The sequence below is a fragment of the Magnolia sinica genome, chromosome 2 (genome assembly GCF_029962835.1).
Source record: "Magnolia sinica isolate HGM2019 chromosome 2, MsV1, whole genome shotgun sequence".
NCBI lineage: Eukaryota > Viridiplantae > Streptophyta > Magnoliopsida > Magnoliales > Magnoliaceae > Magnolia > Magnolia sinica.
The window spans coordinates 89247149-89256821 of record NC_080574.1 but is presented as its reverse complement, the minus strand read 5'-3'; the positions used below and the strand labels follow the sequence as shown (position 1 = coordinate 89256821).

Here is a 9673-nt window from a genome sequence, read left to right as displayed (position 1 = left end):
TTTAATTATTTTATCTTCAAATTAGATAGGATATGATTATAATTCCAATTGTGTTTCTTGAATCAAGTAAGGTAGCATCTTAATAACTACAAGTGGATCCTTGGCACCCTAGTTCCTACATTTTAATTGATAGTTTTAATCAATATAATTCATAATTACTCTTTTTTATACCAGATTAAGATTTAGATCTTTTTTTAGTTCTACTTCTAGTTACTTTCAGAATATGTACAAGTTTAGTCCATGTGGATTCGACGTCGGTCTCACTGAGTTATTATTACATCACGACCCTACACTTGGGATTGTGAACAAGTTTTTAGAACTATTGCCGGGGACTACGACTACATTTTTTAAAATTAATTGGTATTAAAATTAGGTTAAGATTATGGTTTATTTTTTTGCTATGCATTTAGGTTAGGATTGCTTTTAGAAACTAACATTGTTTTCTGTTTTGTATAATCCTAATATAGCAACCCTAATCGGGTAACTTCTCTCCAACTCTCTCTTATCTTTTTAGATTTCTTATTTGTTGTAGGTTTTAGCTTTCTTTCTCTTAGATTTTAGTTGTTTAGTTACTTGTGGGCTGCGAGTGTTTCATGCCCAAGTGGGTTCGTGATAACACTCTCCGTCTCATGAGTGAAGGAGGATTAGTTTAACGATTGCCTATCCATCATTGGATTAGACACCACTTAGGATCCTCTGAGTCAGTAGAAGTGATGGCTGCACATCAACCTTAACACCCAGTTAAGGAGGCACAAGATGAGAATGAGGTGCATCATGTACCCCCGCCTCGTACTCTAGGAGATTATTTACAATTGGTGGGGGTGAGTACACTTTCCTACATGATATTCTCATTGAATGCAGGAACTGTGGATGTTAAATCAGGGGTGATTCAACTCCTTCCTAAGTTTCATAAACTAGAATATGAAAGTTCATACTTACATATGAAAGAGTTTGATGAGATATTATCTACATTACACTTCCCAAACGTGTCTGAGGACACATTAAGACTAAAATTGTTCCCATTCTCTTTGAAGAAAAGGTTAAGTCATGGTTACATTCCTTAAGATCACGGTTCATTGGTACATGCGTTGAGATGACAAGGGAGTTCCTTAAAAAGTTCTTCCCATATCATAAAACGAATACCTTAAGGAAAGCAATCATGAATTTTACGCAAAAAGAAGACGAGACCTTCTTCTAATGTTAGGAGTGATTTAAGGATCTTTTAAATTCATATCCACAACATGGCTACGAAACATGGAGGATAACGAGCTTTTTTTATGAAGGATTGACATCATTGATTTGCCAATTTGTGGAGGTGATGTGTAATCGGGAATTCATGAACAAGGAAGCCGATTATGCATGGGATTATTTTGATAAACTTGCTGAAAACGTGCAATTGTAAGACCCGTATTCTAGACCGTACTGTTCCATAGGCTTCCACGGTACTCCCGGTCAAATTCCGACAACCCTCAACCTGTTACCGGCATTTGCGTGCGATCTTGAGTCGTGTCCCTTATATCTGAGTCGACTCAGACTAAGACTTGTATCCTTACGACCGTGCCATCGCCATGGTTCCGATGCCGCGTCTTGCGCGTCGAGATGATACCCAAGCCAGGAGATGTGGGCCTACGTTCAGTTCGAGGAAAACGTCGCGCGTTACAAATCCCAAGAGAATCCATCACATCAAATGTCAAGTACACTCCCATCACTCACCATCACTCACACCCATCCCCAAGTACAACCACCCTCCCCAAAAGTCAATATTTTCTTACAATAAAGTACCTACTTACATCACTCACCATCCCTCTCTCCCATCACTTCTCTCCCATCATCTCTCTCTCTCTCTCTTATTTCTCCCAAGCTCCATGGGAGCAACTCACGTCCATGGTTTCCATGGGAGAGAGTAGTGTGGCCCACCTTTTTACCACCCGATCCCACCATCCTAAGCCCATCTCAACCATTGAAATTGTCCATTTGGGACTCTATCATGCATTGGCAGAAGAAGGAATGAGAGATCTCGAGGTGGGTGATCTTGGATCTACATCTTTGTCATTTTATTCTATTTTAGTTTTGTAATTTAAGGGCTCACATGTAGTGGGACCCACCTTGATGTATGCTTTGTATTAAAGAGGGGCCCATAGTGGCGGGGCTCCTCCGTCATCATGATCTCTCTAATTCTCTCTTTCCTTCTCCCTCTCTTTACCTATGAATAATGGCCCACCTTGATGGGTGTATCATCCATCACCGTCCATCCATTGGACAGGACCCACCGGATATGTGGATGCGTAAAACTCAAACATCAGCTTCCTTCAAAACTTGTGGGTCCACACGAGTAGACTCACATCAGTTGTATGTATTCCGTACGCATGGGGCCCACCTTGTATCCTACCGTCCAACCGTTTCAGAATGGTGGACCCCGCCATGATGTATGTGTGCATCTAGCGTCCAGACATGGAAGGACGCTGGATGTTGCTTTTGCCAAGGAAAGTAAGATAATAAAATAAAATATAAATATATATTATAATATATATACTTACATATATGTATATCAGGTGTGGCCACGTGTGTGGAGCCTCACCATAATATATGTGTTTAGCAGTGCCGTACTGTCCTCGTGTGTGGACCCTACCATGATGCATATGTTATATCTATACCATCCGTCCGTTTTTGGCAGCCGTGGGACCCACTCCACACGTGTTGTGTGTGTAGAGGTGGGGCCCACATCGATGTATGCATTCTGTATCCACGCTATCCGTTGGAGGGACGGTGGATCCTAGTAGCAAATATGTTGTACTACAATAGCAAGTTCTGTGGACGTAGTCCACATGATGTTTATATTTCATCCACACCCTCCATCTACAAGGCCCACCATCATGCACGTGTGCAAAATCCACCGTCCATATGTGAGGGACGCACAATGATGTAGGTGTTTTATCACCATGGTGTAGGCCACACGTGTGTGGAACCTATGACATATATGTCACATCCCGTCCATCCACTTAGATGTGTGCCAGCAGCTGCAGCTGCTGCTTTGACACAGCAAGCTCCGTGGGTCCCACCAGCAATTGACGTCACCAAGTTCTATGGTCCCCATGAGATACGTTTTATATGTAAACCATCCATCAATGATGGTGGGGCCCACTGACGCAGGTGTACTATCCACCGTCCATTCATCTAGATGGTTGGGCCCACTTTAATGTATGTGTTTGATTCACCGTCCATATGTGGAGGCTGTACAGCTAGTGGGCCACCATGATTTATGTATTTTATTAGCTTCGTCCATCTGTTGGACTGTTGGGCAGTAGCCCAGTAGCAATTTACCTGTTGTGAGGGTCACCGTGATGCATGTGTTTCATGCAGGCCGTTCACCTGCAGCGTGCAAGGCCCACCTTGATGTATTCACTTCATCCACACCGTCCGCTGGATTGGGATGGTGATACTCACCTCGAATGTATGTGTCCTATACAAGCTGTCCATTTGTTTTTCCAGCATGGATACCCACCTGAAGTTGTGTTTTGATCCAAGCCGTTCATCTGTTTTGGCAGCAGGTGGGTCCCACCTTGTTGTATTTACTTTATGTCCACTCCATCCATCTATCCAGATCAATGGGACCCACCATGATTTTTGAATTCATCAATGTCATCTACTTTTTTTGCATCCATGCCGGCCATCTGCGAGATCCGCCGTGATTTATGTATTGTACATCTATACTGTCCATCTAGTTTTCCATATAATTTTAAGGACTGGCTTACCTTGATTGTACATATTCTATAGACACGCCGTCTATCCATTTTGATGGACGTATGGTCCACCTTGAGGCACGTGTTTTAGCCACACCGTACAGTCCAGCTAGGACGTGGACCCCACCATGATGTATGTGTATTACACACACTGTCCATTTATTTTAGGCCATAGACCTCATTACCTTGAGAGGCTCACATGATGTGTGTGAGGCCCATTGGTGCAGCCCATTGATGCGGCCCACTTGTTGTATTTGAGCCCCATGGGTTGTGGCCTGTTGTGATGTATTTGAGGCCCATGGGCAAGGCCTGATGTGATGTGATTATGACCCATATGATGAGGCCCATTAAGATGTATTTTCGGCCCATGATATGCGGCCCACTTGATGTATGAGACCCTTGTGTGAGGCCATGGGCCCACTATATGTTTGGTTCCATGTGGACCATTCCTTGGGAATAATGTTGGTTAAACGTCCACATTGATGGTCAATAATGGTTGAATGTCCATATTGTGACCTTCCCTTAGGCCTTGTTAGGCCCATTCTCGTCAAGGCCGATTTTGATTATCGAGGTTGAGGCCGATTCCGATTGACGTGACCGATTTGCCGACTTTGATTATCAATCGATCCAGATTGTCGTGATCGATTTGTCGATTTTGATTATCGATCGAACTGAATGTCGTGATCTATTTGCCGATTTTGATTATCGAACGACCCGATTGTCGTGACCGATTTTCTGACTCTGATTATCGATCGATCCCAATTGTCGTGACCGATTTGTCGATTTTAATTATCGATCGACTCGATTGTCGTGACCGATTTACCGATTTGATTATCGATCGATCTCGATTATCATGACCGATTTGCCGACTCTGATTATCGATCGATCCCGATTGTCGTGACTGATTTGCCGATTCTGATTATCGATTGATCCGATTATCGTGACTGATTTGCCGACTTTGATTATCAATTGATCCCAATTGTCGTGATCGATTTGCCGATTTTGATTATCGATCGATCCGATTGTCATGACCTATTTACCGATTATGATTATCGATTGATCCGATTGTCGTGACCGATTTGCCGACTCTGATTATCGATTGATCCCGATTGTCGTGACCAATTTGCCGACTCTGATTATCGATCGATCCCGATTGTCGTGACCAATTTGTCAATTTTGATTATCGATCGACCCGATTGTCGTGACCGATTTACCGATTTTAATTATCGATCGATCTCTATTGTCGTGACCGATTTGCCGACTCTGATTATTGATCGATCCCGATTGTCGTGATCGATTTACCGATTTTGATTATCGATTGATCCGATTGTCGTGACCGATTTGTCGATTCTGATTATCGATTGATCCGATTGTCGTGACCGATTTGCCGACTCTGATTATCGATCGATCCCGATTGTCATGACCGATTTGCCGATTTTGATTATCGATCGACCCGATTGTCGTGATCGATTTATCGATTTTGATTATCGATTGATCCGATTGTTGTGACCGATTTGTCGATTCTGATTATCGATCGATCCGATTGTCGTGACCGATTTGCCGACTTTGATTATCGATCGAACCTGATTATCGTGATCTATTTGCCGATTCTGATTATCGATCGACCTGATTATCGTGACCGATTTGCCGATTCTGATTATCGATCGATCCGATTGTCGTGACCGATTTACCGATTCTTATTATCGATCGATCCCGATTGTCGAGGCTGAGTATCAAAGCTGATTGCAATTGTCGAGGTCGATTGTATAGGCCGACTCCGATTGTTGAGGCCAATTCCGAGTGTCGATTCCGATCGTCGAGACCTATATGATGTATATGCGAACCGTAGTTGAGGCCTACTGTGATGTATTCATGGCCCATGGGCAAGGCCCAATGTGGTGTATTCGTGTCCTATGGGCAAGACCATTGTGATATGTATTAGGCCCATGATGTATGACGCATTTAATGTATTCGTGACTCATGTGTAGGGCCCACATGTCATGTATTCGAAGCCCATGAGCAGGGCTCACCTGTTGTGTATATGTGGCCCTTGAGTAAAGCCCATGGTGTTGTATATTAGATCCTTGTGTGAGGTCATGAGTCTACTATATATTAGGCTTTATGTGGGTCATTCCTTGAGGGTAATGCTGGTTAAATGTCCACATTGTCGAGATCGATTGTCGATGCTGGTCATTGATACCGATTATGAGTATGTGACTACATAGCATCATGATACATGCCCATACGCATCATCTGCATGTTTGTTATGAGATGTGGTTGACCATTGCATATTTCATTAGGCAGATTGTTATGAGACTCCCTGATAGGAGGAGGTTATCTCACATGAGTGCACGGTATGCGCAGGGTTGATGCATGACTAGATTGTATGACTCATGCATCTTGCATTGTGTGCCCTAGCGACATCAGGGCTGTAGCCTCCACAGGCATATTGTGGATGGCCAGATGGGGCACCGAAAATCTGTTTTACATGGGGTGCTATATATATCCCTGGGTGAAAGTCCCTAAACCCTCTTGGTTCCAGATGTTGCTTCAACATCTAGACCGAGTGGATGCATGAGTGCATGAGGGTTGTATACCGTTAGGCCTTCTCTCCCACTGTGTCGTGGTCGGTTGGAAGGGGATACGGCCTTACCTGCCCGAGAGGAGGGGGCAATACTAGGCTGAGCCTGACCAGCTCAAGGAATGGGTCCGCTATCAACGAGCCGGGCCCGATATTGGCAGGCGGATAGTGAGGTCTCTTCCACTCACCTTGTTGCACGTGATGGGGCGACAATCTGGTTTGGAGTGTAATAGACCCCGGTGATTTCCCTAGAGAGGAACCGTACTGATATGTGGACTTATTGAGCAGGAATTGCATACTCATTTATTCATTCATTCACTATCTACTCGGGCTGATGGTGCGTAACTATTTGTTATGTGTACCTTTGCAATGGCTAGGATTTCGGTTGGTGTAAGCCCCATATTCTAGCCCGTACCGTCCCGTAGGCTTCCATGGTCCTCCCGGTGGAATTCTGGCGACCCCGAGTGGTATCCCGTATTCCAGTGTCAGCTCGACCCGAGACCTATACCCTTGTGACCGCGCAGTCGCTGCGATTCCGATGCCGCGTCTCGCTCGCCGAGGCGATACTCAGGCCAGGAAATATGGGCCCGCGTTCGGTTCGAGAAAACACTGTGCGTTGTAATTTCCAAGAGAATCTCTAGCCTAAATGTCACATCAATCCATTAATCAAGTTTAAGTACACAACCTTACTTAGCCATCCCCTTTTCACCAACAAGGCATGGCACCCATCCTTTTTTCACCCAAAAGTCAACATGCACCATCCCTCTCTCCCATCACCCATCTCTTTCTCACTCCTCTCTCTCATCTCTCTCTCATTCTCTAAATAACCCCAAGAGCTCCAATGTCCATGGCTTCCATGGAGGAGCTTGGTGTGGCCCACTCTCTACCACCCAATCCCACTCTCCAAAATCAATCTCCACCGTTCAAATGCACCATTTGGAGCTCTAGGATGCATTGATGGAAGAAGAGGTCCAAGCAGATCAAATGTGGGTGCCCTTTCTTCCTCCTCTTTTTTTTTCGTGTGATGTGTGGCCCACTTGGATGGACCCCACCTTGAGGTATGTTTCACCCAAACTGTCCAAATCATGTAGACCCTACCTTATGGTGGTGGAGACACACAAACATCAATTGATTTAAGAACGGTGGGCCACGCTCATGTGGGACCCACCCTGATGACACGTGGGCCACCTATACATGGGACCCACCATGATGATTGTGTTATATCCATGCTGTCCAGCGTCTAGGGGACGCTGGACAGGGAGCGGCCACGGAGTGCGTGTACTGTTACGGTGGTGTAAAAAAAAAGAAAAAGAAAAAGGAAGAGTGCTTTGGGGTGGGCTGCTCATGCAGACCCCACCTTGATGTATGTATAAAATCCATGCCGTCCATTTGACTTCTCAGCTCATTTTAGGCGTTGAACCCAAAGATGAGGCTGATCTGACAATCAAGTGGGCCATACCATAGGAAATAATAATGTTTACCGTTAAAATCCACCTAAATGTTTTTATTCGCCAAAAATATGCTACATATCGGGCTTGTTTGGATGGTCTTGGGGTATGGAAGCCAATGAATGGAGCGGATTTTTCTGATGAGGGCCCCACCTGTGAAAATCCATAAGAAAACGGCATTCTAAAAAAAAAAAAAGAGCCAACAGCAGCAGCAGCGCTGCCACTGTCAGTCCGTGCAGGCGCTGCCTGCGACTGGCGGGTGGGCGGTCTGGCAGGGCCGCACGGCCCTAGTTGTGGGCCCCACTGTGATGTGTTTCAACCATCAACACCATGAATTTGATGGGTCCCCACAATCCAGATGTACATCCCAAAAATCAGCCTTATACGGGACTCAGGCAGGCCACACCATCTAAAATCATGTGAAAACATGCCTAAATATATAAAATCATTTGGTGGGGCCTACCTGAGTTTTGGATGTGATTAAAACTTGGTTTGGACCTCTGATTTTATGGGACCATATAATGGACGGAGTAGATCTGTTAATGTGGGTCCCACCTAAGATAAAATTAATAAAAAAAAATAATAAATATATATACACCTGGACGTCCAGACTCCTGGATGTCCAACGTTAAATAGGGAGGGCCCCTTTGGCCCCAATTGTGGACCCTACCATGATGTATGTTCTAAATCCATGCCGTTCATTTAATAGGTCCCCTTTTATAATGCGTTGGTTCCAAAAATCAGTCATAAAAAGTTCTCGGATGGCCCACACCATCACCTTTCATATGGTGGTATGCCAAGCCACATGGAATCAACTGCTGGGGTCCACATACAACTTGGACCCACCTGAAACTCAGTTTAGACCCTTAAATTGGTGGGACACACACAATAAACGGGTTGGATTTGTGAACTACATCACGGTGGACCCCAGGACCACATAATCGTACCAAAAGTTTGGTGGACAAATAAATATTACAATGGGCCAAACGCCCACGTGACCTTATAAACTGGTTGTATGGTAAGTAAACACTGCAGTGGGCCCCTGGCCCATGCGACTTTATCAACAGATTGGATGTAAGTAAACATTTCAGTGGGTCCCATGATTGTGTGACCCTATCATCAGGTTGGGGGAAAAATAAATGCTGTAGTGGGCCCCATGTCTGTATGACCTTATCAACAGGTTTGAATGGAAATAAACATTATGGTGGGCCCCAGGTCTATATGACCTTATCAACAGGTTGGATGCAAATAAATATTACAGTGGGCCCTAGGCCCATGTGACCCTATGACCAGTTTGGATGGAAAAATAAACATCATGTTGGCCCCAGTTTGGATGGACAGTATGTTGGGCCCTAGGTTGGGTGGAAAGTAAACATTTTGGTGGGTCTTACTTAAGACCCATTTATGTACGTGTTGTGTCCACAATTGTGGACCTCCATCACGGAATATGTGACTTATCTATACCTTCCATCCCTATGGGACATGTGTTTCATCCAACCGTCCAACCATTTTTGGGAAAATGATTTTTAGGTTTGGGACGAAAATAAAACAGATTTATTTATCAAGTAGACCACAGTGCACGGTGAGGATTGAACGGCTATCTTTGAAATCCTTGAGATCTTATGATTAGATTCTATGAGAAATAAATGTTATGGCGGGCCTTGGAAATTTTAGTAGTGAAAATCATTATCACCACTTATATTTGAGTGTGGCTCATTTGATATACACGTGGCCATGTGGTGTGGCCCACTTACCATATTTATGGCCCATTGTTAAGGCCCACCTTGTTATATATGAGGTCCCTGTGTTGCGGCCCATTAGATGTATTTGGGACTCATGGGTCGAGACCCAATATGATGTATATAAGGCCCTTTTCAATGTGTGATTCTGCCATGATAAATGTA

The 9673-nt window shown here is 44.4% G+C and overlaps 1 non-coding gene across 1 annotated transcript; it reads right to left on the bottom strand.

The window, feature by feature from the left end:
• Positions 1 to 1140: 1140 nt before the first annotated feature.
• Positions 1141 to 1248, bottom strand: LOC131238400 (small nucleolar RNA R71). The gene has a single exon (XR_009167807.1). It is a non-coding gene; the product is annotated as a small nucleolar RNA R71 (small nucleolar RNA).
• Positions 1249 to 9673: the final 8425 nt, after the last annotated feature.